The sequence below is a fragment of the Mus musculus genome, chromosome 1 (genome assembly GCF_000001635.26).
Source record: "Mus musculus strain C57BL/6J chromosome 1, GRCm38.p6 C57BL/6J".
Taxonomy (NCBI): domain Eukaryota; kingdom Metazoa; phylum Chordata; class Mammalia; order Rodentia; family Muridae; genus Mus; species Mus musculus.
The window spans coordinates 52,968,827-52,993,830 of record NC_000067.6 but is presented as its reverse complement, the minus strand read 5'-3'; the positions used below and the strand labels follow the sequence as shown (position 1 = coordinate 52,993,830).

At 39.9% G+C, this 25,004-nt stretch overlaps 1 protein-coding gene across 3 annotated transcripts in view; it reads left to right on the top strand.

Annotated features, from left to right (window-relative positions):
* The first annotated feature begins 1,173 nt into the window (after positions 1-1,173).
* 1700019D03Rik (RIKEN cDNA 1700019D03 gene) overlaps positions 1,174-25,004 on the top strand; it is a 70,334-nt gene continuing 46,503 nt past the window's right edge. The window contains exons 1-3 of one of the 3 annotated variants that reach the window (NM_001368276.1): positions 1,174-1,205; positions 2,488-2,562; positions 3,667-3,725. The gene's annotated coding sequence lies outside the window, so the exon portion shown is untranslated. Of the gene's footprint in view, positions 1,206-2,487; positions 2,563-3,666; positions 3,726-21,784; positions 21,861-25,004 lie in introns of those variants that run through there. The other 2 variants (NM_001368274.1, NM_001368277.1) reach the window with 2 other exon arrangements.

Here is a 25,004-nt window from a genome sequence, read left to right as displayed (position 1 = left end):
GGCTACTCCAGCTTGTTTTTTCATACCATTTGCTTGGAAAATTGTTTTCCAGCCTTTCATTCTGAGGTAGTGTCTATCTTTTTCTCTGAGATGAGTTTCCTGTAAGCAGCAAAATGTTGGGTCTTGTTTTTGTAGCCAGTTTGTTAGTCTATGCCTTTTTATTGGGGAGTTGAGTCCATTGATATTAAGAGATATTAAGGAAAAGTAATTGTTGCTTCCTGTTATTTTTGTTGTTAAAGTTGGCATTCTGTTCTTGTGGCTGTCTTCTTTTATTTTTGTTGAGGGATTATCTTCTTGTTTTTTCTAGGGCTTGGTTCCCGTCCTTGTATTGGTTTTTTTCTGTTATTATCCTTTGAAGGGCTGGATTGGTGGAGAGATAATGGGTAAATTTAGTTTTGTCGTGGAATACTTTGGTTTCTCCATCTATGGTAATTGAGAGTTTGGCTGGGTATAGTAGTCTGGGCTGGAATTTGTGTTCTCTCTCTTTTTTTTTTTTTTTTTTTTTTTTTTGGTTTTTCGAGACAGGGTTTCTCTTTGTAGCCCTGGCTGTCCTGGCACTTACTCTGTAGATCAGGCCGGCCTCGAACTCAGAAATCTGCCTGCCTCTGCCTCCCGAGTGCTGGGATTAAAGGCATGTGCCACCACTCCCGGCTTAATTTGTGTTCTCTTAGTGTCTGTATAACATCTGTCCAGGCTCTTCTGACTTTCATAGTCTCTGGTGAAAAATCTGGTGTAATTCTGATAGGCTTGCCTTTATATGTTACTTGACCATTTTCCCTTGCTGCTTTTAGTATTCTATCTTTATTTAGTGCATTTGATGTTCTGATTATTATGTGTCGGGAGGAATTTCTTTTCTGGTCCAGTCTATTTGGAGTTCTGTAGGCTTCTTGTATGTTCATGAGCATCTCTTTCTTTAGATTTGGGAAGTTTTCTTCAATAATTTTGTTGAAGATGTTTGCTGGTCCTTTGAGTTGAAAATCTTCATTCTCATCCACTCCTATTATCCGTAGGTTTGGTCTTCTCATTGTGTCCTGGATTTCCTGGATGTTTTGAGTTAGGATCTTTTTGCATTTTCCATTTTCTTTGATTGTTGTGCCGATGTTCTCTATGGAATCTTCTGCACCTGAGATTCTCTCTTCCATCTCTTGTATTCTGTTGCTGATGCCCTGGACTGGGCGAAGTGGGAGTGCTGGGTTCTGATGATGGTGAGTGGTCCTGGTTTCTGTTAGTAGGATTCTTACTTTTACCTTTTGCCATCTGGCAATCTCTGGAGTTAGTTGTTATAGTTGTCTTTGTTTAGAGATTGTTCCTCTGGTGATTTTGTTACCCTCTATCAGCAGACGTGGGAGACTAGCTCTCTCCTCTGAGTTTCAGTGGTCAGAGCAGTCTCTGCAGGCAAGCTCTCCTCTTTCAGGGAAGGTGCACAGTTATCTGGTGTTTGGACCTCCTCCTGGGTGAAGATGAAGGCCCAAAACAGGATCTTTCCCAGAAGCTGTGTTGCTTTGGCCAGGAAGGTGGCCGGTTGTCTGGAGCCGAAGATGGTGCCGCTTCAGAAACTCTGTGGCTCTCGCCTGTCCCAGAAACTGCTGACCTCTGTATTCCACACCCTCACCCGTGCAGCCTACCCTCCGCGGAGTCCCGGAACCAAGGTGGCTCCCGCTGGAGCCTGAGGCAGAAACCTCTCGGGCCGGGCAGACCCCTGTGCTCTCACCAGGAAGGTGACCGGTTGTCTGGAGCTGAAGATGGCACCGCCTCCTCCTGTATTTCTTTAAGGGAGTTATTTATGTCCTTCTTAAAGTCCTCTATAAGCATTACAAGATTTGATTTTAAATCCAAATCTTGCTTTTCCAGTGTGTTGAGATATCCAGGTCTTACTGTGGTAGGAGAACTGAGTTCTGATGATGCCAAGTAGCCTTTATTTCTCTTGGTAAGGTTCTTATGCTCGCCTTTCTCCATCTAGTGATCTCTTTGTTAGTTGGTCTTGCTGTTTCTGGCTGGAGCTTGTCCCTCTTGTGGGCCTGTAAGCCTGTTCCAGCACTCCTGAGAGACCAATTCTCACCTGGAGGGACCTGTGTACAGCAGGCTGTGGAACAGTCTTTGCTCTGGGTGCAGATGGTGACTGGAAGGATCCTGTCCCAGCTGCTCTACTGTTTGTGTGCCCTGTGCGCTTCTGACCAGGAGGGCTTTGGACAGTTATTGGGGAGAAAGTGGCTATCTCACCTCTGAGCTCAGGGTAAGAGCACTCCTGGGAGACCAGCTCACTCCTGGCAGGACCTGTGTACATATGGCTGTGGAACAGCTTTAATTCCCAAGTGCAGATGGTGACCTGAAGGATTCGAGAACAGTTTTCAAGAGGATATAAATGTTGTGCTTATTCTATGTGGTGTGAACCAGGAATACAGCCATTCCAGAGACTGCAGAGATAACTTTACAGTAGGAAATATCTGAAGAGTTTTTCTCTTTCCCTATCATTCCATGATGAACCAGTTGTTGAGAAACCAGTGAAACAAAGAAGATGCCTGGTGTAACATGGATGGACTATGGAAAATCCCTCCCCAACAGGTACATGTGTCAAAACCTAGGTCCCCAGATGGAAGTTCTATTTTCAGAGGTTCTGGAAAGTTTTAAGAAATGGGGCCTAATGGAAGAAGTGGATCACAAGGGCAGGTTTCGGGGTATAATGTCTAGGATAACTTCTTTTCTCTCTGTGCTTCTGGTGCACAACGCATAGAGGACCTTCTTCTACACATGCTCTTGATGCCATGATATTCTATATGAGACCATATTACCATAGACGAAACACACTGAGACTGTGAGGCAAAATAAACAATTCTTACTCTAACTTGTCTCAGAAAAGCTTCATGAAGGGAATTAATATAAGTAGTTTTTATTATAATCAAAGTTAATGGGAAATTCTCTTTTATATGTCCATTGGTGTAATGCTGTAAAAACTTAAATATATTTCTTCTGTCATACTCACATTCCTAATTAGATTTTGAAAGAGACAAGCTAATGAAATTACATAAGTCTCAGAGTTATAAAATTTCAACAGACAACCTACATAAAAATACATGATAATTTTGATTACCCAAAATCTTTTTAGAAAAGTAATGCCCTTAATAATTATATTAATTAATTACTCTACACATGATAAGGGTTTAATGGAATGTGTTGCATATATTTAAATTTTTTATTCACAGAAAAATTTTAAGTATAAAATAAAATCCAAGAACATGTTTTTAAATGACCTTTCAAAGAACAAGATTAATGTCTTAGTAATTCTGTAATTCTTACATGTAAGAAAATCCAGAGGATTTATTTCACAGCTCTCAAACAGTATTTTACTTAGTACTGCAAACACATGTGTTAAATGAGAGTGAGGAATACTACTTTGTATCCTCTGACAATGGACACTTCAGTTGGTAAAGTCACTATAGTCAATGCTCCTGCATATGTAAGTCTTTATAAATACATTGGTTTGAGTTAAAGAACCATAATGGAAAACAAAGGATATAAACTTGGGCCCAGTAACAGACTGAGGGAGACAAAGGTGATGGGAAAAGTTTGGTTTCAGTGCAGATAGTTTTAGTTGCTGACAGGTGAATAGAACACATCAAAGGAATTGCCACACTCTTTATTATAATAATAATAATTATTATTTTATAGGTTTAAATAAGTTACTGATGGTTGGAAAGGACACACACAGAGGAGGCAGGGAGAGAAAGGTACGCACATCTTCCTTTAACTAGAAATACACAGGTTAGTGGGAGCCAGTGGACCACATTTCAGGCAGCAATTTCTGTGGCAATCAGAGCCCTGAAGCAGGACTGTGCAGCTGCTCAGAGTAACTGCACTAAGTCTTTCCAAACTGGAAAAGCTTAATTTGTACTTTTTCAGATTGGAAATATATATGATTGTTCGCAACCAGTGCCCTTAGTGGTGTGGGGATTAAGCCATCTGAGACTCCATGGTTCTCAGGTCAAGCTTGGTCGCAAGTGACTTCACTGGTTTATGCAGAATGCCTATGTGTCCAGTCGTCCATGACAGAGGCCCCGAGTTCCAGGGAAATTTGTTGTTCTTAACCTCAGAACGCCTTCCTCTAGCTTCATCCTGTTTCACCCTTCAGCCCCATGTCCCCAGATTACTACCCAGAGCCTCAAGCCAGAGCGAAGAGCAGTGTGTTTGTGCCAATGAGTCTTGGACAAGATGAGTATTTGTACATACTGCAGAGATGTCAAACACCCTAGCACTATGCAGACTGCGCTCTCACACTAAAGTACATATGAAATGATACCAGGTCACTTCAGCCACTGGAGATCTGTAAGAAGAGATTACGTTCAAGTAGTAGAACATCTGTGTAAACCTAATCTGAATCCATTCCAGAGAAGTTGCTTGTAAATCCACTTGTATTTTTCTAAGATTGTACCGGAAATACTTTTGTTAACCTTTTTTTTTTTTTTTTTCTGAGATGGGGTTTCTCTGTGGAGCCCTGGCTGTCCTAGAACTAGTTCCTTAGTCCAGGAAGGCCTTGAACTCACAGAAATCAGTCTACCTTTGCTTCTTGAGTGCTGTGATTAAAGCCTCTACCACCCAGCCTTGTTTTAACTTTCCCTTCTCTGGACTCTCCCCCACAGGCCTGGGAGGCCACAGGTCTACACACTGCTGAGAGCAAGGGAGATTGTTGCATGTGATACATGAAGGCTTCATTTAACAGCCAATTACTTTATGAGAAATTTTTTAAAAGCAAATACCTAAGATATAGAGTTTGTGCACATATATTTATGTAAAACAGCAAGAAAACTTATCAAAACTTCGGAGAACAGTTCAAGTAACATTCACAGTGGAAAAATGAGGAGGCAGTGGTCAGTCTGAAGTGCAGAATACAGTTTTCTCTTTCGAAGAAGGAAGTTCTGCTTCTCAGTGTGGGTAAGCAGCTTCATCGTGCTCAGTTTAGATCTAAACTATGTATTAAGGACTTGGTTTCTAGGGAGGAGCTTTAACAGACCCAGCCCAGTGAGGTGTCGTTAGGTCACTGGGAGCATGCCCTGTGAGGAGGGTGGTGAGACCCTGGCATTTTCCCTGGCTTGTATTTTTTCCAAGCTTTACTTGAAAAGGAGTGCAGACATCCCGAATAATGTTCTCTAAGACTCCCATGCAATTGGGATTCTATTTCTCTTCTGAAGAAGACATACCCCCACTGGAACTTCAGTCACTGTAACAAATACCCTGGAATCATCAACTTATAATGAAAGAGAATTTACTAGACATACAGCGCTGGAGGTTTTAGACCATGATTGACTGGCCTCGGCAGGAGTGTGATCCACCCAGATGCCAAAAAATGAACCAAATCCACTGAGATGCCAAAAAGTACCAAATCTTCTGAGATCGCTCCCCACCCACAAATAGCCGATTGGTCTAAAAAACATAAAGTGCTTAAAATGTACAGAAAATATTTTACGTGAAATTAAGCCTGGTAATAGTCAAAGTGGTTATTTAGTTACAGATGAATTGATCATATATATATATATATATATATATATATATATATATATATATATATGATGTATATAAGTATATTCTGAAACTATAGAATCTGTGTGTAATCTGTTGTCCTTATCCAAGAAAGGAACTAAGGAGTTAAAATGTGGAGGGTGTCATGAGATGGCTCTGGAGTTCCCCCATGCTGCCTCTGCTGGGATTGGCCATGTGACCTAGAAACCTGTGGGAGTTAGGATATTTCAACTGTACAAATAATGCATAGTTATGATTCTCACATGGCTTTAGAGAGTGCCTCAGTTGTACTACAGTCACTAATACACACATTACCTGTCACAGATACCTAGTTTTTTTATATATTGCTAAATATATAAATATATTTACAGGATACATATATGCACTCACATACTCCATGCACACAGGTTTTGTGATACATGTGCTGCAAAACAAGCCAAATAAGCTAAGACCTCAGTATAAACTCACACAGCAAAGCAAGTGTTCTAATAACATAAGCACTGAAGCTTGGCAAGCCCATCCTAAGACTAGCTGTAGCTTTTCAATATTTCCATCCACATCTTGTGGGCATGCCACTCGGTGGATGCTGGTGTTTATGCATGACATCTCCTAGAGTTGTGCCGAAAAGAGCTGGCATATATGCAGTTCTGTTTCTGAACATGGGCATTCATCTTTTAACCTAAGGACACAAGGATATCTGCATCAGTCATCACAGTGGCAGTCCGGTTTCTCATAATGTTCTGCAGTTGGTATGTGCTACTTATGGAATCAATCTGCATCTATCTTAACTGGCATGGGTTTTGCTTTGGTATAAATCAGTATGTGCATTTGTCTTGTTCTGTAAGAGCTGTAGAGCACTGTTTTACATATCTTGTAATTTAATTAGTCTATTAATTTCAGAGTAACAGTTAACTCTTTGCTCGAGTGTGAGGCTGTATAGTGAAAAGCTATAGTTTCCCTTCTTTTATGCTGAAATTTTTCCATTGGAAATTGAATCCATAAATTATTTTTTATAATTAAAAAATATATAGACAAAATAAAAATGAATTTTAAATATCTTTATACACTGATATAGAAAATGGAAATTATTTTGAGTATCTTTATGACCTGTTTGACTGACACACTCATGTCCAGCCATCAACACGTTTTTAAAAGCCAGTAAATACTTGCTATATGCCAGCAACTAAATTGTCCTCTTTAAATATAAAAGCCCATTTCAGGTTTTTTAGACTTTTTTCTTTAAAACAATCCGTTTTCAATATGAACAACAAAAGGCTGTTCTAAGGTCATGAGAGGAGAGGTGATTCATATATATATATATAGGATATTCTAATTTTAGTACTCGGTAGGGTGCAGCATCTGTCAGAAAAGAGAACAGAGCCATCCTGTGAGCAAGAAACAGAAGCTGACAAGCAAATGAGGAGGCAGGGAGCTGTGTGCTGTGTAATCACCGATATTCTAAAGAGCCTGTGGGCTAACTAGGTCCGGAGAGCATCTCCATAAATAGTCTAGTAGACCAGACTCGCCCCTAGAGGAGACCTTGGAGCTGGAAACACTTGCTCTCTGGGCTTCCTCCTCCTCAGTGCCCTGCCTGCAGACAGTATGGCTTCCCATCTAGCTTGAGAGATGTTCTCTCTGACTGCTAATGTCCTTCCCAGGGCCCTGTTCTACATCCTCGTCCATGTTTGTCTTTTTAGAACCAGCTGGGTTTGGGGGCCTTGGGATATTGGGGGCGAAGCATGAGGCAGTTCCTTGGACCAAATTTTAGACCATCTAAAACCAAGCGAAGTTAAGTGACTTACCCCAAGACACAAAGATTTTACAAACCATTGTGCAGCTTGTAAGATCTTATTTTGTTTCTCACCGTTCCCCTTAACTGTTTTTTTGATTCGATGTTTTCTTTATTTAAATTTCAAATGCTTTCCACTTTTCAGGCAAGTCTTCCCTTTGGAACTCCCCCTTCCCACCCCTTTTCCCCTGCTTCTACAAGAGTGTTCACCCCCACACCCACCCACTCCAGTCCTCCTGCCCTGGCATTCCCCTACACTGGGGCATCGAACACTCTCAAGGCCCAAGGGCCTCTCCTCCCACTGATATCCAACAAGGCCATCCTCTGCCACATATGTGTCCAGTGCCATGGGTTGCTCCACGTGTATTCTTTGGTTGGTGGTCCAGTCTCCGGGAGCTCTAGGGGGTCTGCCCTATTGACACTGTTGCTCCCTCCATGGGGCTGCAAATCCCTGCAGCTCCGTCAGTCCCTTTTCCAACACCTCCATCAGGGACCCCAGAGCTCACTCCAATAGTTGGCTTCAAGCATCCACGTCTGTATTTGTCAGGCTCTGTCAGAACCTCTCAGGGGACAGAAATATCAGACTTCCATCAGCAAGCACTTCCTGGCATTCATAGTAGCGTCCCAGTTTGGTGGATTTATATGGGATGGATTCCCAGGTGGGGCAGTCTCTGGATGGCCTTTCCTTCAGTCTCCACACTTTGTTTCCATATTTCCTCCTGTGAGTATTTTGTTCACCCTTCTAAAAGGCAATGAAGCATCCACATTTTGGTCTTTGTTCTTCTTAGAATCTTTGGTATTCCCAGCTTTTGGGTTAATATCCACTAATCAGTGGATATTACATACCACATGTGTTCTTTTGTGACAGAGTTACTTCACTCAGGTTGATATTTTCAAGTTCTATCCATTTGCTTAAAATTTTTCATGAAGTCATTGTTTTTAATAGCTGAGTAGTAGTACTCCATTGTATAAATGTATCACATTTTCTGTGTCCATTGCTCTGTTGAAGGACATCTGGGTTCTTAACAGCTTCTGGGTATTATAAATATAGCTGTTATAAACATAGTAGAGCATGTGTCCTTATTACATGTTGGAGCATCTTCTGGGTATATGCCCAGGAGTGGTATAGCTAGATCCTCAGAAAATATTATGTCAAGTTTTCTGAGGAACTGCCAGACTGATTTCCAGAGTGGTTGTACCAGTTTGCAATCCCACCAGCACCACCTCTTTCTCCACATCCTTGCCAGTACCTGCTGTCACCTGAGTTTTTCATCTTAGCCATTCTGACTGGTGTGAGGTGGCATCTCAGGATTGTTTTGGTTTGCATTTCCCTGATGACAAAGGATGTTGAACATTTCTTTAGGTGCTTCTCAGTCCTTTGAGTTTCCTCAGTTGAGAATTCTCTGTTTAGCTCTGTTCCCCATTTTTAATAGGGTTATTTGGTTCCCTGGAGTCGAACTTCTTGAGTTCTTTGTATATATTGGATATTAGCCCCTCCATCGGATATGACACTGGTAAAGATCTTTTCCCAAACTGTTGGTTGCTGTTTTGTCCTATTGACAGTGTCCTTTGCCTTACAGAAGATTTGCAATTTTATGTGGTCCCATTTGTAGATTGTTGATGTCAATAAGAGCATAAGCCGTTGGAGATTCCAAAGTTCAGGAATGTTTTTTCCCCTGTGCCCATGTGTTTGAGACTTTTCCCCACTTTCTCTTCTATTAGATTCAGTGTATCTGGTTTTATGTGGAGGGCCTTCATCCACTTGGTTATGAGCTTTGTACAGAAAGATAAGAATGGATCAATTTGTATTCTTCTACATGTTGACTATCAGTTGAACCAGCACCATTTGTTGAAAATGCTGTCTTTTTTTCCACTTTTTTTTTTTTAGCTCCTTTGTCAAAGATCAATTGACCAGAGGTGTATGGGTTCATTTCTGGGACTTCTATTCAATTCAATCTACCTGACTGCCACTGTACTAATACCATGTAGTTTTTATCACTATTGCTCTGTAGTACAGCTTGAGGTCAGGGACGGTGAGTCCCTCAGAAGTTCTTTTATTGTTGAGAATAGTTTTTGCTATCCTAGGTTTTTTGTTATTCCAGATGAATTTGAGAATTGCTCTTTCTAACTCTATGAAGAATTGAGTTGGAATTTTGAAGGGGATTGCATTGAATCTGTAGATTGCTTTCTGTAAGATTGCCATTTTCACCATATTAATCCTGCCAATCCATGAGCATGGGAGATCTTTCCATCTTCTGAGATCTTCTTTGATTTCTTTCTTCAGAGACTTGAAGTTCTTGTCATACAGAATTTTTACTTGTTTGGTTAGAATCACACTAAGATACTTTATATTGTTTGTGACTATTGTGAAGAGTGTTGTTTCCCTAATTTCTTTCTCAGCCTATTTATCCTTTGATTATAGGAAGGCTACTGATTTGTTTGAGTTTATTTTATATCCGGCCACTTTGCTGAAGTTGTTTATCATCTAGTGAAGTTTTTAGGGTCACTTAAGTATACTATGATATCATCTGCAAATAGTGATCTTTTGACTTCTTCCTTTCCAATTTGTATCCCTTTGACCTCCTTTTGTTGTCTAAGTGCCTTAGCTAGAACTTTAAGTACTATATTGAATAGATAGGGAAAGAGAGAGCAGCCAGAGGGCACAGAGACAGTATCCAAATTAACAAAATCAGAAATTAAAAGGGAGATATAAAAACAGAAACAGAGGAAATTCAAAAAAATTCATCAGATCCTACTACAAAACCCTATACTCAACACAACTGGAAAATCTGGATGAAATGGACAATTTTCTAGACAAATATCAGTTACCAAAGTTAAATCAGGATCAGATAAACCATCTAAACAGTCCCATAACCCATAAAGAAATAGAAGCAATCATTAAAAGTCTCCCAACCAAAAAAAGCCCAGGACTGGATAGGTTTAGTGAAGAATTCTATCAGACCTTCAAAGAAGACCTAATACCAATACTCATCAAACTATTCCACAAAATAGAAACAGAAGGAATACTAATTCATTCTATGAAGCCAACACTAAGCTGATATCAAAACCTCACAAAGACCCAACAAAGAAATAAAATTTCAAATCAATTTCCCTTTTGAATATCAATGCAATAATACTCAATAAAATTCTCGTAAACCCAATCCAAGAACACATCAAAATGATCATTCGTCACAGTCAAGTATGGTTCATCCCAGGGATGCAGGGATGGTTCACTATACGGAAATCCATCAATGTAATACACTACATAAACAAACTCAAAGAAAAAAAAACAAAAGATTATTTCATTAGATGCTGAAAAATCTTTTGACGAAGTTCAACATCCCTTCATGTTAAAAGTCTTGAAAAGTTTAGGAATTCAAGGCCCATACCTAAATAGTAAAAGCAAACCAGTAGTCAACATTAAACCAAATGAAGAGAAACTTTAAGCAATCCCTTAATTGCTTCTTAATAATTTCCCAAACACACAGCAGTAACCTCTGGGGTTACTTACTGACTGATTCTCAGGCTGGTATCAGAATTCTGTGTATCAATCTTGGTTCCGGGACTCCACGGGACCTAGAAAATCAGTCTGAACAGGTTAGAGGGTGCGCCAGAGAACCGGACAGCTTCTGGGAAAGGCGGAAGCACAGAGCCTCTGAGGCAGCACCCTTGGCGGGCCGCAGACAGCCGGCCACCATCCGGACCAGAGGACAGGTGTCCGCCTGGCTCGGGAGGCAGCCTCAGCCTCAGGAGCAGCGGTCGCCATCTTGGTTCCAGGACTCCCTGGAGCTTAGGAATTTAGCCTGCACAGGTGAGAGTCTGCACCACAGAAGCTGACAGCTTCTGGGGACTGCCAAAACAACACAGCTTCTGAGAAAGGCCCTGTTTTGGGCCTTCTTCTTCGACCAGGAGGAGGTCCAAAAACAAGATATCTGCGCACCTTCCCTGTAAGAGAGCTTGCCAGCAGAGAGTGCTCTGAGCACTGAAACTCAGAGGAGAGAATCTGTCTCCCAGGTCTGCTGAGAGACGGTAACAGAATCACCAGAAGAACAATCTCTAAACAGAGTCAACTATAACTACTAACTCCAGAGATTACCAGATGGCGAAAGGTAAACGTAGGAATCCTACTAACAGGAACCAAGACCACTCACCATCATCAGAACCCAGCACTCCCACTTCGCCCAGTCCAGGGCACCACAACACACCCGAAAACCTAGACCTAGATTTAAAAGCATATCTCATGATGATGGTAGAGGACATCAAGAAGGACTTTAATAAATCACTTAAAGAAATACAGGAGAACACTGCTAAAGAGTTACAAGTCCTTAAAGAAAAACAGGAAAACACAATCAAACAGGTAGAAGTCCTTACAGAAAAAGAGGAAAAAACATACAAACAGGTGATGGAAATGAACAAAACCATACTAGACCTAAAAAGGGAAGTAGACACAATAAAGAAAACTCAAAGTGAGGCAACGCTGGAGATAGAAACCCTAGGAAAGAAATCTGGAACCATAGATTTGAGCATCAGCAACAGAATACAAGAGATGGAAGAGAGAATCTCAGGTGCAGAAGATTCCATAGAGAACATCGGCACAACAATCAAAGAAAATGGAAAATGCAAAAAGATCCTAACTCAAAACATCCAGGAAATCCAGGACACAATGAGAAGACCAAACCTACGGATAATAGGAGTGGATGAGAATGAAGATTTTCAACTCAAAGGACCAGCAAACATCTTCAACAAAATTATTGAAGAAAACTTCCCAAATCTAAAGAAAGAGATGCTCATGAACATACAAGAAGCCTACAGAACTCCAAATAGACTGGACCAGAAAAGAAATTCCTCCCGACACATAATAATCAGAACATCAAATGCACTAAATAAAGATAGAATACTAAAAGCAGCAAGGGAAAATGGTCAAGTAACATATAAAGGCAAGCCTATCAGAATTACACCAGATTTTTCACCAGAGACTATGAAAGTCAGAAGAGCCTGGACAGATGTTATACAGACACTAAGAGAACACAAATTAAGCCGGGAGTGGTGGCGCATGCCTTTAATCCCAGCACTCGGGAGGCAGAGGCAGGCGGATTTCTGAGTTCGAGGCCGGCCTGATCTACAGAGTGAGTGCCAGGACAGCCAGGGCTACAAAGAGAAACCCTGTCTCGAAAAACCAAAAAAAAAAAAAAAAAAAAAAAAAGAGAGAGAGAACACAAATTCCAGCCCAGACTACTATACCCAGCCAAACTCTCAATTACCATAGATGGAGAAACCAAAGTATTCCACGACAAAACCAAATTCACACATTATCTCTCCACGAATCCAGCCCTTCAAAGAATAATAACAGAAAAAAACCAATACAAGAACGGGAACAATGCCCTAGAAAAAACAAGAAGATAATCCCTCAACAAACCTAAAAGAAGACAGCCACAAGAACAGAATGCCAACTTTAACAACAAAAATAACAGGAAGCAACAATTACTTTTCCTTAATATCTCTTAACATCAATGGTCTCAACTCCCCAATAAAAAGACATAGACTAACAAACTGGCTACACAAACAAGACCCAACATTTTGCGGTTTACAGGAGACACATATCAGAGAAAAAGATAGACACTACCTCAGAATAAAAGGCTGGAAAACAATTTTCCAAGCAAATGGTATGAAGAAACAAGCTGGAGTAGCCATCCTAATATCTGATAAGATTGACTTCCAACCCAAAGTCATCAAAAAAGACAAGGAGGGGCACTTCGTTCTCATCAAAGGTAAAATCCTCCAAGAGGAACTCTCAATTCTGAATATCTATGCTCCAAATACAAGGGCAGCCACATTCATTAAAGAAACTTTAGTAAAGCTCAAAGCACACATTGCACCTCACACAATAATAGTGGGAGACTTCAACACACCACTTTCACCAATGGACAGATCATGGAAACAGAAACTAAACAGGGACACAGTGAAACTAACAGAACTGATGAAACAAATGGATCTGACAGATATCTACAGAACATTTTATCCTAAAACAAAAGGATATACCTTCTTCTCAGCACCTCATGGTACCTTCTCCAAAATTGACCACATAATAGGTCACAAAACAGGCCTCAACAGATTTAAAAATATTGAAATTGTCCCATGTATCCTATCAGATCACCATGCAATAAGGCTGATCTTCAATAACAAAAAAAATAACAGAAAGCCAACATTCACGTGGCAACTGAATAACACTCTTCTCAATGATACCTTGGTCAAGGAAGGAATAAAGAAAGAAATTAAAGACTTTTTAGAGTTTAATGAAAATGAAGCCACAACGTACCCAAACCTTTGGAACACAATGAAAGCATTTCTAAGAGGGAAACTCATAGCTCTGAGTGCCTCCAAGAAGAAACGGGAGAGAGCACATACTAGCAGCTTGACAACATTTCTAAAAGCTCTAGAAAAAAAGGAAGCAAATTCACCCAAGAGGAGTAGACGGCAGGAAATAATCAAACTCAGGGGTGAAATCAACCAAGTGGAAACAAGAAGAACTATTCAAAGAATTAACCAAACGAGGAGTTGGTTCTTTGAGAAAATCAACAAGATAGATAAACCCTTAGCCAGACTCACTAGAGGGCACAGGGAAAGCATCCTAATTAACAAAATCAGAAATGAAAAGGGAGACATAACAACAGATCCTGAAGAAATCCAAAACACCATCAGATCCTTCTACAAAAAGCTATACTCAACAAAACTGGAAAACCTGGACGAAATGGACAAGTTTCTAGACAGATACCAGGTACCAAAGTTGAATCAGGATCAAGTTGACCTTCTAAACAGTCCCATATCCCCTAAAGAAATAGAAGCAGTTATAAATAGTCTCCCAGCCAAAAAAAGCCCAGGACCAGACGGGTTTAGTGCAGAGTTCTATCAGACCTTCAAAGAAGATCTAATTCCAGTTCTGCACAAACTTTTTCACAAGATAGAAGTAGAAGGTACTCTACCCAACTCATTTTATGAAGCCACTATTACTCTGATACCTAAACCACAGAAAGATCCAACAAAGATAGAGAACTTCAGACCAATTTCTCTTATGAATATCGATGCACAAATCCTCAATAAAATTCTCGCTAACCGAATCCAAGAACACATTAAAGTAATCATCCATCCTGACCAAGTAGGTTTTATTCCAGGGATGCAGGGATGGTTTAATATACGAAAATCCATCAATGTAATCCATTATATAAACAAACTCAAAGACAAAAACCACATGATCATCTCGTTAGATGCAGAAAAAGCATTTGACAAGATCCAACACCCATTCATGATAAAAGTTCTGGAAAGATCAGGAATTCAAGGCCCATACCTAAACATGATAAAAGCAATCTACAGCACACCAGTAGCAAACATCAAAGTAAATGGAGAGAAGCTGGAAGCAATTCCACTAAAATCAGGGACTAGACAAGGCTGCCCACTTTCTCCCTACCTTTTCAACATAGTACTTGAAGTATTAGCCAGAGCAATTCAACAACAAAAGGAGATCAAGGGGATACAAATTGGAAAGGAGGAAGTCAAAATATCACTTTTTGCAGATGATATGATAGTATATATAAGTGACCCTAAAAATTCCACCAGAGAACTCCTAAACCTGATAAACAGCTTTGGTGAAGTAGCTGGATATAAAATAAACTCAAACAAGTCAATGGCCTTTCTCTACACAAAGAATAAACAGGCTGAGAAAGAAATTAGGGAAACAACACCCTTCTCAATAATCACAAATAATATAAAATATCTCGGCGTGACTCTAACTAAGGAAGTGAAAGATCTGTATGATAAAAACTTCAAGTCTCTGAAGAAAGAAATTAAAGAAGATCTCAGAAGATGGAAAGATCTCCCATGCTCATGGATTGGCAGGATCAACATTGTAAAAATGGCTATCTTGCCAAAAGCAATCTACAGATTCAATGCAATCCCCATCAAAATTCCAACTCAATTCTTCAACGAATTAGAAGGAGCAATTTGCAAATTCATCTGGAATAACAAAAAACCTAGGATAGCAAAAACTCTTCTCAAGGATAAAAGAACCTCTGGTGGAATCACCATGCCTGACCTAAAGCTTTACTACAGAGCAATTGTGGTAAAAACTGCATGGTACTGGTATAGAGACAGACAAGTAGACCAATGGAACAGAATTGAAGACCCAGAAATGAACCCACACACCTATGGTCACTTGATCTTCGACAAGGGAGCTAAAACCATCCAGTGGAAGAAAGACAGCATTTTCAACAATTGGTGCTGGCACAACTGGTTGTTATCATGTAGAAGAATGCGAATCGATCCATACTTATCTCCTTGTACTAAGGTCAAATCTAAATGGATCAAAGAACTTCACATAAAACCAGAGACACTCAAACTTATAGAGGAGAAAGTGGGGAAAAGCCTTGAAGATATGGGCACAGGGGAAAAATTCCTGAACAGAACAGCAATGGCTTGTGCTGTAAGATCGAGAATTGACAAATGGGACCTAATGAAACTCCAAAGTTTCTGTAAGGCAAAAGACACCGTCAGTAAGACAAAAAGACCACCAACAGATTGGGAAAGGATCTTTACCTATCCTAAATCAGATAGGGGACTAATATCCAACATATATAAAGAACTCAAGAAGGTGGACTTCAGAAAAGCAAATAACCCCATTAAAAAATGGGGCTCAGAACTGAACAAAGAATTCTCACCTGAGGAATACCGAATGGCAGAGAAGCACCTGAAAAAATGTTCAACATCCTTAATCATCAGGGAAATGCAAATCAAAACAACCCTGAGATTCCACCTCACACCAGTCAGAATGGCTAAGATCATAAATTCAGGTGACAGCAGATGCTGGCAAGGATGTGGAGAAAGAGGAACACTCCTCCATTGTTGGTGGGATTGCAGGCTTGTACAACCACTCTGGAAATCCGTCTGGCGGTTCCTCAGAAAATTGGACATAGTACTACCGGAGGATCCAGCAATACCTCTCCTGGGCATATATCCAGAAGATGCCCCAACTGGTAAGAAGGACACATGCTCCACTATGTTCATAGCAGCCTTATTTATAATAGCCAGAAACTGGAAAGAACCCAGATACCCCTCAACAGAGGAATGGATACAGAAAATGTGGTACATCTACACAATGGAGTACTACTCAGCTATTAAAAAGAATGAATTTATGAAATTCCTAGCCAAATGGATGGACCTGGAGGGCATCATCCTGAGTGAGGTAACACATTCACAAAGGAACTCACACAATATGTACTCACTGATAAGTGGATATTAGCCCAAAACCTAGGATACCCAAGATATAAGATACAATTTCCTAAACACATGAAACTCAAGAAAAATTAAGACTGAAGTGTGGACACTATGCCCCTCCTTAGAAGTGGGAACAAAACACCCTTGGAAGGAGTTACAGAGACAAAGTTTGGAGCTGAGATGAAAGGATGGACCATGTAGAGACTGCCATATCCAGGGATCCACCCCATAATCAGCATCCAAACGCTGACACCATTGCATACACTAGCAAGATTTTATCGAAAGGACCCAGATGTAGCTGTCTCATGCGAGACTATGCCGGGGCCTAGCAAACACAGAAGTGGATGCTCACAGTCAGCTAATGGATGGATCACAGGGCTCCCAATGGAGGAGCTAGAGAAAGTACCCAAGGAGCTAAAGGGATCTGCAACCCTATAGGTGGATCAACATTATGAACTAACCAGTACCCCGGAGCTCTTGACTCTAGCTGCATATGTATCAAAAGATGGCCTAGTCGGCCATCACTGGAAAGAGAGGCCCATTGGACACGCAAACTTTATATGCCCCAGAACAGGGGAACGACAGGGCCAAAAAGGGGGAGTGGGCGGGTAGGGGAGTGGGGGTGGGTGGGTATGGGGGACTTTTGGTATAGCATTGGAAATGTAAATGAGCTAAATACCTAATTAAAAAAAAAAGAATTCTGTGTATCTCCAATCATCCATTGGATGGAGCACAAGGTCCCCAATGAAGGAGCTAGAGAAAGTACCCAAGGAGCTGAAGGGGTTTAAAGCCCCATAGGAGGAACATCAAAATGAACTAACCAGTACCCCCACAGCTCCTTGGAACTAAACCACCAATCAAAAAAAAAAAAAAAAAAAAACACATGGTGGAACTTGTGGCTCTAGCTGTATATGTAGCAGAGAATGGCCTAGTCAGTCATAATTGGGAGAAGAGGCCCTATGTCCTGTGAAGGTTCTATGCTCCAGTATAGGGGAATGCCAGGATCAGGAATGGGAGTGGGTGGATTAGGGGAGCAGGGGGAGGGGATAGAGAATTTTTGGGAGGAAACTAGGAAAGGGAATAATATTTAAAATGTAAATAAAGAAAATATTTTAAAAATCAAGAAAAAATGAATTCTGTGTATCTCATTAGAAGCTCCAATTTCAAGTGCAGAAAAGACTTTGCTTGAATTTTTACAGTACTGAAATAATTTAGATGCTGGAGACAAGTGTATTGGGAATGAAGACCCCTTGATCCTTGGGTTTTGTTTTTACAGTCAGCCATTCTCAAATAATCTTAGTTGTGTCAAAGATTCTAATTTGTTCCTAGTATTTTACCTTATGATTGTTGGGGCCATGATGAAGAGATGAGAGACAGGTGTGTGGGTGGGGGGGGGGGGTTCCTTCCCCTCATACACCTTGGTTGAATATCTTTGAATCATGCCGACACTCAGTATGTGGTAGCCCATGTAGACTTTGAATTGACCTCTAACAGCAAGCCACTGGGTGTAATATTTGGCATTGTGGCTTAATCAGAGTATGTAAAGGGTGGGTGTGAAAAAGTGTTCATTAATTTTGATTTATCTGATATATCATATCACAGCCTCCTAGAAACCCTAGGATGGGAGCCCACTGGACAATTTATTCAAATTTGATTCAAGAGCTTATAGAGATAAGACCCAGATATGTAGCAGCACCGCACTAAAGAGAAGAATCTACCTTTTTGGAGAAAGCCAAGAGTGACCTGGGTCTGAGATCTACTTGTCTTTGTGCCCAATGTCTGCTAGATAACAAAGGCTGTGTTTGTTATTGAGCAGCGTTAAAGCATGATGGTACAGAAAAGGAATGAGGGGTCTTTTCCTACGAAAATATTCAGCAGAATTTACAAGGGAAGAAGTTACTTTATTGAACCCTACCTACCTAGAATTGCACTTAAAACTGCAAATGGATGTTATTAACCTATAGCTACACATTGCTTCCAACATTTATAGTGGATATTTATTTCAAGGTTGCTTTCAACTCACTGGCTGCTTTCAGTGAAATATGTTAGACTGAGTTATCACCCACCTCCCATACCCTGTTACATTATTCTAGGTCAGAGACATGGACAAGGAACATAATTTGATATTACAACTGTGCACTCATCTTAGCTTATAAAAGCTGATTCTGTGGAGAGTCCAAAGCGTTGTGACGTTGGTTATAGTTTTCTTAAAAAAACAGCTTAAATTTAAACATGTTGAATACACAATAGGGAAACAGACTAAGTCCAGAGTTTTAAATGGTTGCAAGGCATATGATTAACTTGTTGCAAGGTTGGGCAAAAGTTCACTTTCTGATGGTAAAAGTTTTTCCAGAGAAAGTTATTACCATAGGAATGCCTAATGCAGTCCCAGTATTTTCCCTGAAGGTTTTGGTGCCTTTAAATAGACTAATTCTACTTGCTATCTGACCTCCAAAACATTCTTCAAACCATTGCTTGTATTGAAGAGATAACATCAGTAAAAACATAGGACTGGTATATGTTATGCTACTACAGCACAGATTCTGTTTTACTTTGTTGGTTTAGTTGGGGTCTAATTGTGCCCCCCAGAAAGGTACACGTATTTAAAGCTTAATCCTTGAGGTGGTACTATTAGCAGGTAGTGGACCATAAAGATGTGGAGCATGGTAGCAGGTCTTTAGTTAGATCAGATAGCACCTACCCTTAAAGGTATTGTGAGAGCCCGGTCTTTTCTCTGTTCTATGTGATCACATGTGTGTCCACATTGCCACCCAATATTTGCTCAAGGTATGTGGGTAAATGCAAGGGAGTTGGACAGAAATCATGAGGTAACAACTCCAGATCCTAGTTGGTAAGAAGGAAAGCAAGAATGTGGTTTTGTTTATGTAAAGACATAGCTGAAGAAAGACAAGGGAGAGCTTATTCAATGATGAGCTATTTTCAAGCTTGAGGGAACTTTGAGGCTTCCAGTATCTAGAGTTTCCCCTGGGTGTTAAAAATTATCATTGTTCATATTATTTTAACCATACATATAACTAAACCGTGTACATGCATGCTTTTAAAAATGTTGTGATTCAGTAAAATTAAGAGAAGAAATTTTTATCTCAGTTCTCCAAAGCTTTAAGTTTTTAAAATGAATTATTCATCTGATATTTTTCTTAGGCATAGTTTTCTCTTAGTGATTTGTATCAAGTTATTTTAATTGAAAAGCTATAAATGAGGAAAAACAAAAACCATTGCTCTTTTTATCCTATTTTCATAAAAGTATTTTCTTACTCAGACAACAATGTAGCCTTACCGCAGAGGAAAAGAAGTTTGGAATTTGGTATACAGTTATTTCTAAATATAAAAGTGTGGACTTTAATTAAAGACAAATGTCCTTGGTAGAATAGTCTAGACTTCCCTCCAGGATAGCCATCTTCCAGATCCTGTCTTTCAAATTGCTGAAGTTGCCCGGGGCAATCAGTAATGTTCATATTTTTGTTGTTCTTCAAGCATTTCTACTAAATAGACCTTTAAAATTCTATATCAATATTTTACACTATCAGCTTCTATATATTTCCTCCTTGCTTTTGAGTTTTAACAGAATTCCTGAGCTAAAGGTTCACTTCTGTTCTTTTACAATATCTTAGGTCTTCTGCCTGCATATTGAGTTTCTTTTCTTTTCACCCCAGTTAATTTTAGACCTTAAATTCACGGGTTATTTCGGTTTTTATATAAATTTAGTATCCTCTCTTAGTGCTCTAGAATAATACTCTAAAATGAGGTCTTTTTTTGCCAGTGTCAAAGTGTATTTTCTTCTGCCTCTGTGATGCTCATTGCCTGGCAGTGATTTCTCTGTAATCATTCCTAAGATGACCTCATCTTGGTAACTGTCGGTTCTCGATACATTCACCACTGCCTGTGTGTCCACACCCATGGGTGGGAGAGAGGTCTAAGTTTTCATGTGACAGAGGAGATAAAATATGCCTCTCAAGCTTACATTACAATTTGGCTACCTTCTGTTCATCCAGAATATGGCCAGGTAACTATCTCATCTCTTCCAGTGCGGCTCACATCTGGAGGTGAACACTGTTATTACAGGCAGTTGATCATAAAGCATCCTTGATTTTATTGCTGCTATTGTCTTTTTGCTGGAAATTTCCTAAAGGCTTTTGCTTTGCCCAAGACAGCACTTGTTTTCACCCTTTACCCGAGGCCAGTTTCAGTCACTAATGATTCTCACCAAGGTGTCCTTCTTGGCTACAGAGTATATGTAATTTGCCTTGTTGTTGGGAATGCTTAATCCATCACAAACTTCATTTTAAAAGTTAAGTAGGGTATGAAACATTCCCTCAGCTATACCATATGTTACAGCACAAATTCTCTAAACAAATTAAAGGTTGAAAATACATCAACTATTTTTCCTAATCACAGAACTATGAGATTAGAAATCAGTTGTAGGGCACTGAAAATATATGTCAAGAGTAAGGCACTTGCCTATCATAAGGAATACCTGATGTTCAATCCCTAACAGGGAGAAAGAGAGATGAGGAACCCAAGAAAGGGGGCAGGGAGGGAGAAGGAACACAGGACATGTAAATAAGCATGTTTTGGGAAGTTAGTCATTCCTGAGCTACCAGTGAGACAGAGACTTAAAAGAGAAATGAAAAGGTATCTTGGGATAAATGACAATTGAAATAGAGCATGTCAAACCTGTGGTTGTTCCAAGAAGAGATAGGATGACCATAAACACTTCCATCAAAAGGAAACTCTCTTTCCCTTATATATTGCAAAAGTCAGACGGACTACTAGTGTTGCTCAAAGTTCATGTAAATGAAATGAAGGTTGTTTTCTTCTGTGAATCAAAAGACATCTTAAAAGAAAATTTGTCTCCATTCCATTATTCCATTCTAGTCCCTGGGCAACATTTATATTCATCCTGAGAACAGGGTAACGTAGAGCTTTCAGATTTTCATAAAGTACTCCAGGACCTAGATGGCAAAGATTTTCATCTTTTTGTCTAGGAGACAGCCTAACACAATCCAGCTTCCATGGCACTGTCATTCTTGTCAAGTTTTACCAGTGCCTTTTAATAAAATGGGAGCAGAAATAATAATTGGGAAATGGCCTGTGTGCTATCATGATACTGCTCACTGGGTGAAAAGTGCATTTGTGAGCAAATCTGAAACTGCCTAGCAACTGTCTCCAGGCAAAGGGGGCTGGGACCCAGCTGCCACTGCCTTTCAGGAGCCAGCAGCCTGTTTTCATACACTGACAGAATATCTGTTTGGATAGCTGTGATTCCAGTGTTAAGGTACAGTTCTCAGCAACAATTAATTCTAAATATTTTGTTTTTTATTGACACCTTTAACCTGTATGACTAAATTCTATCTATCTCTGTATAAATATACAGATTTTGAAATATAATGAATTATATTTCATTATAAGGTGAGGTTGTAATATTTTTAAAAACCCTGGTAATTCCTTTTTAACTTAAACTCTCACTTTCTAAGTGGTCCAGAACTCTACCCCCATTCCCACATACTTCTATGAGCATAGGGTGTGATATTAAACATGCCTCAGGAACTTTTTAGACACCTCCCAAAGAACCTGATTCCTCTCCTGGTGGTGGCCTGTACTTACTCTTCATCCTTGCTTCAGAACAGAGCTAAGTTGACAGCAGTGATACAGAAATTTCTAGAGAAAGAGAGGATCATGTAAGGAGCACGTTAATTTTTCTTTGGGGAGTAGAATACTTTAAACATATAGAGGGATGTAGTCAATACCTCAGCTTCCAACTGGTTGAGTTCTTGGTGATCTTGAGCAGTCAGCCTCTCTAGTACTTTAAAAATATGTTTTATTCTTTGAGAATTTCATACATCTCTTCAATGTGTTTTTATCATAGCAACACCTTGTCCCCTTTCAACTCTTCTGAGAATCTCCCCCACCATATCTTCTTCCAAACCTTTATCATTTCTCTCTCTCTCTCTCTCTCTCTCTCTCTCTCTCTCTCTCTCTCTCCAACCCAGTTGGAATAGTTCCAGCGTGTCTGGATGCACATGGGTATGGGGGCATGTAATAGAACACGGACTACCTACCAGGGGCCACATACCTGAATAGAATCCTGCATCCGCAGCTGTTATTAATCACCAAGAGCTACTCAGCTAGTGGTAAAGCATGGTGACCTCCACTCATTCTGGAGTTTTGACTGGTTCCATTTTGTGCAGTTCTTGAGCCACACTCATTTACTTAGTAAGTTAAGCTATAATCCATGTGATCTTGCTCTCCTACATTTGAGTATATGACACATAAGTCTTCTACTCCAAACTCTTGCTATAACCCTTCAATTATGTCTCCCACCACTCCTATTTCAGACTTCTGTTGTGATATCCATAACTCCAGAGTCCACTCTTTATAGCTCCTCCTGACTGGCTCCTAGATTTTCTCTCCGTTCATACTTTTTAAAATCTTTACTAAACTATATTATCTTAGCTTGTACACAGCAAACAATTAGGTTTGTTTTATGATGGGAGCATAAATTGTGTCATGTGCATAATTCTGAAAACCACATCTTCCTGTGCTCTACTGGATAAAACTGAGTTATATGGCTGAGTCCAGATACAAAGAGATGAGATGCATATTTCTTAGGGAGAAATTGCAAACTATTCTGTCCATTGGGTAGGACTTAGAATCTACTCTAGACATGAGGTTCCTTGCCTGTGTAAGTGCTAAAGCAACATGTCTGCAGGTAGATCCTCCACCTGCAGAGAAACGTATAAAAGGGAGACTTTCTTGCCATTTCCAAGGCTCACTTAAGATCCACGAATGAGGTGAAAGAGAAATTTTTCTTAAGATATATACTTCTTAGAACATGTATAGCCTCTCAGTTTTAACTCTAACAAAGTTAGCCAACAGAAAGGGATATAGCCTTCCCTAGTAAAGGAAGCAGGCATTTTTCTATCCCAATTTCTTGTAATTTGTTTCCAATAGAGAAGAACTAGAGAGAGATGCAGGAAATTTCTAGAAAGCACCCTTGCAGTTCTTTCTCACTCTACGCTATGGAGTTAGTCTTAAGAAAGAAAGGGAGAAGAACTAAGGGAAGATAGACTTCTGGTAGTTGAAATTACTGGATGGCTTTTAATTCTTTACAACACAAAGATTTAACAAAGCAGGGTGAAAGAAAAGAAATGTAGGTTGGAAGAACAAGAGGGAAGGGGACAAGGAATATCAACAGACTGGAATAAAACGTGACATTCTGAGATATCATTGAAAGGGCTGGGGAGGTCTGTAGAACCTGGATGCCATAGGGAAGGTTATTTAGAACAAGTGTGGAAAAGATGAAGTATAGACCAGAGCCTAGAAAGCTGATTTGGGGTGTGAAGGTAATTACTTTTCTGGTGCTGGGACAAGATATATGACAAACACAACTTACGGAAGGGTTTAACTTGGTTTACAGTTTGAATGTCCAGTCCATTGTGGCAGGAAGGGCACAGTGCTGGAGCACAAGGCAGCTGCCCACATTGCATCTGCACTCAAGAAGGAGAGAGCTATGAACTATGAACTATGAACTCTGGTAAACTGTCTAGTCAGTCCAGGACCCTGGTCACCAGGATAGTGGTGTCCATATTTCAGGTGAATCTTCCTGCTTGTATTAACTCAGTCTAGAAATTTCCTCATAGATAAGTCTAGAGCAGTGGATCTCAACCTGTGGGTCATGACCCCTTTTAGAAAACTCTAACTCCAAAATATTTACATTATGATTCATAACCATAGCAAAATTATAGTTATAACATGGCAACAAAAATAATTTGATGGTTGGGGGTCACTAAAGCATGAATCACTGTATTAAAAGTTGAGAACTATTGACCTAAAAGTTTGTCTTATAGAATATATAAGACTTCTACAAGAATCTACAATGTAGTTGATGTTTAGATCTTATCAAAATTGACAATATTAGTCATCACAAGTCCACCCCTTGTAAACCTAGATTCCACCTTGTGTTTCATAGACTCATGATGCAAAATCCATCTGATTCAACTTCAAAACTCTTCACTGTATTCAATACTTACAGTGTTTAAGAGCCCCAAATCTCTTCTGAGAGTCAAAAGGCCACTATGCATGCCTGTATGAGCATTAAAACTAAGTAAACACAAGTTACATAGATCCAACCTAAAATGACACAGAAAACGAACGCATCCACATTCCAAAAGGGAAGAATAGAGCTCAGCAGGGAAAGATTGGACCAAAGTAAGATCAGAACCCAACGGAGCAGATAGCACGTCCCATGCTTTCACATCTAGCACTTGGGCTTATTATGAGGATCATCATGGCTTCAACAGACTTGGGTTGTCCTACCCAAAGGTAAATAGAGGAAAACAAATTTTTTTCTGTACAATAATAGGAAATAAGGATCATCAGAAAAAAAATACTAAAATGTTACAAAAGGAAATCAAGCAGT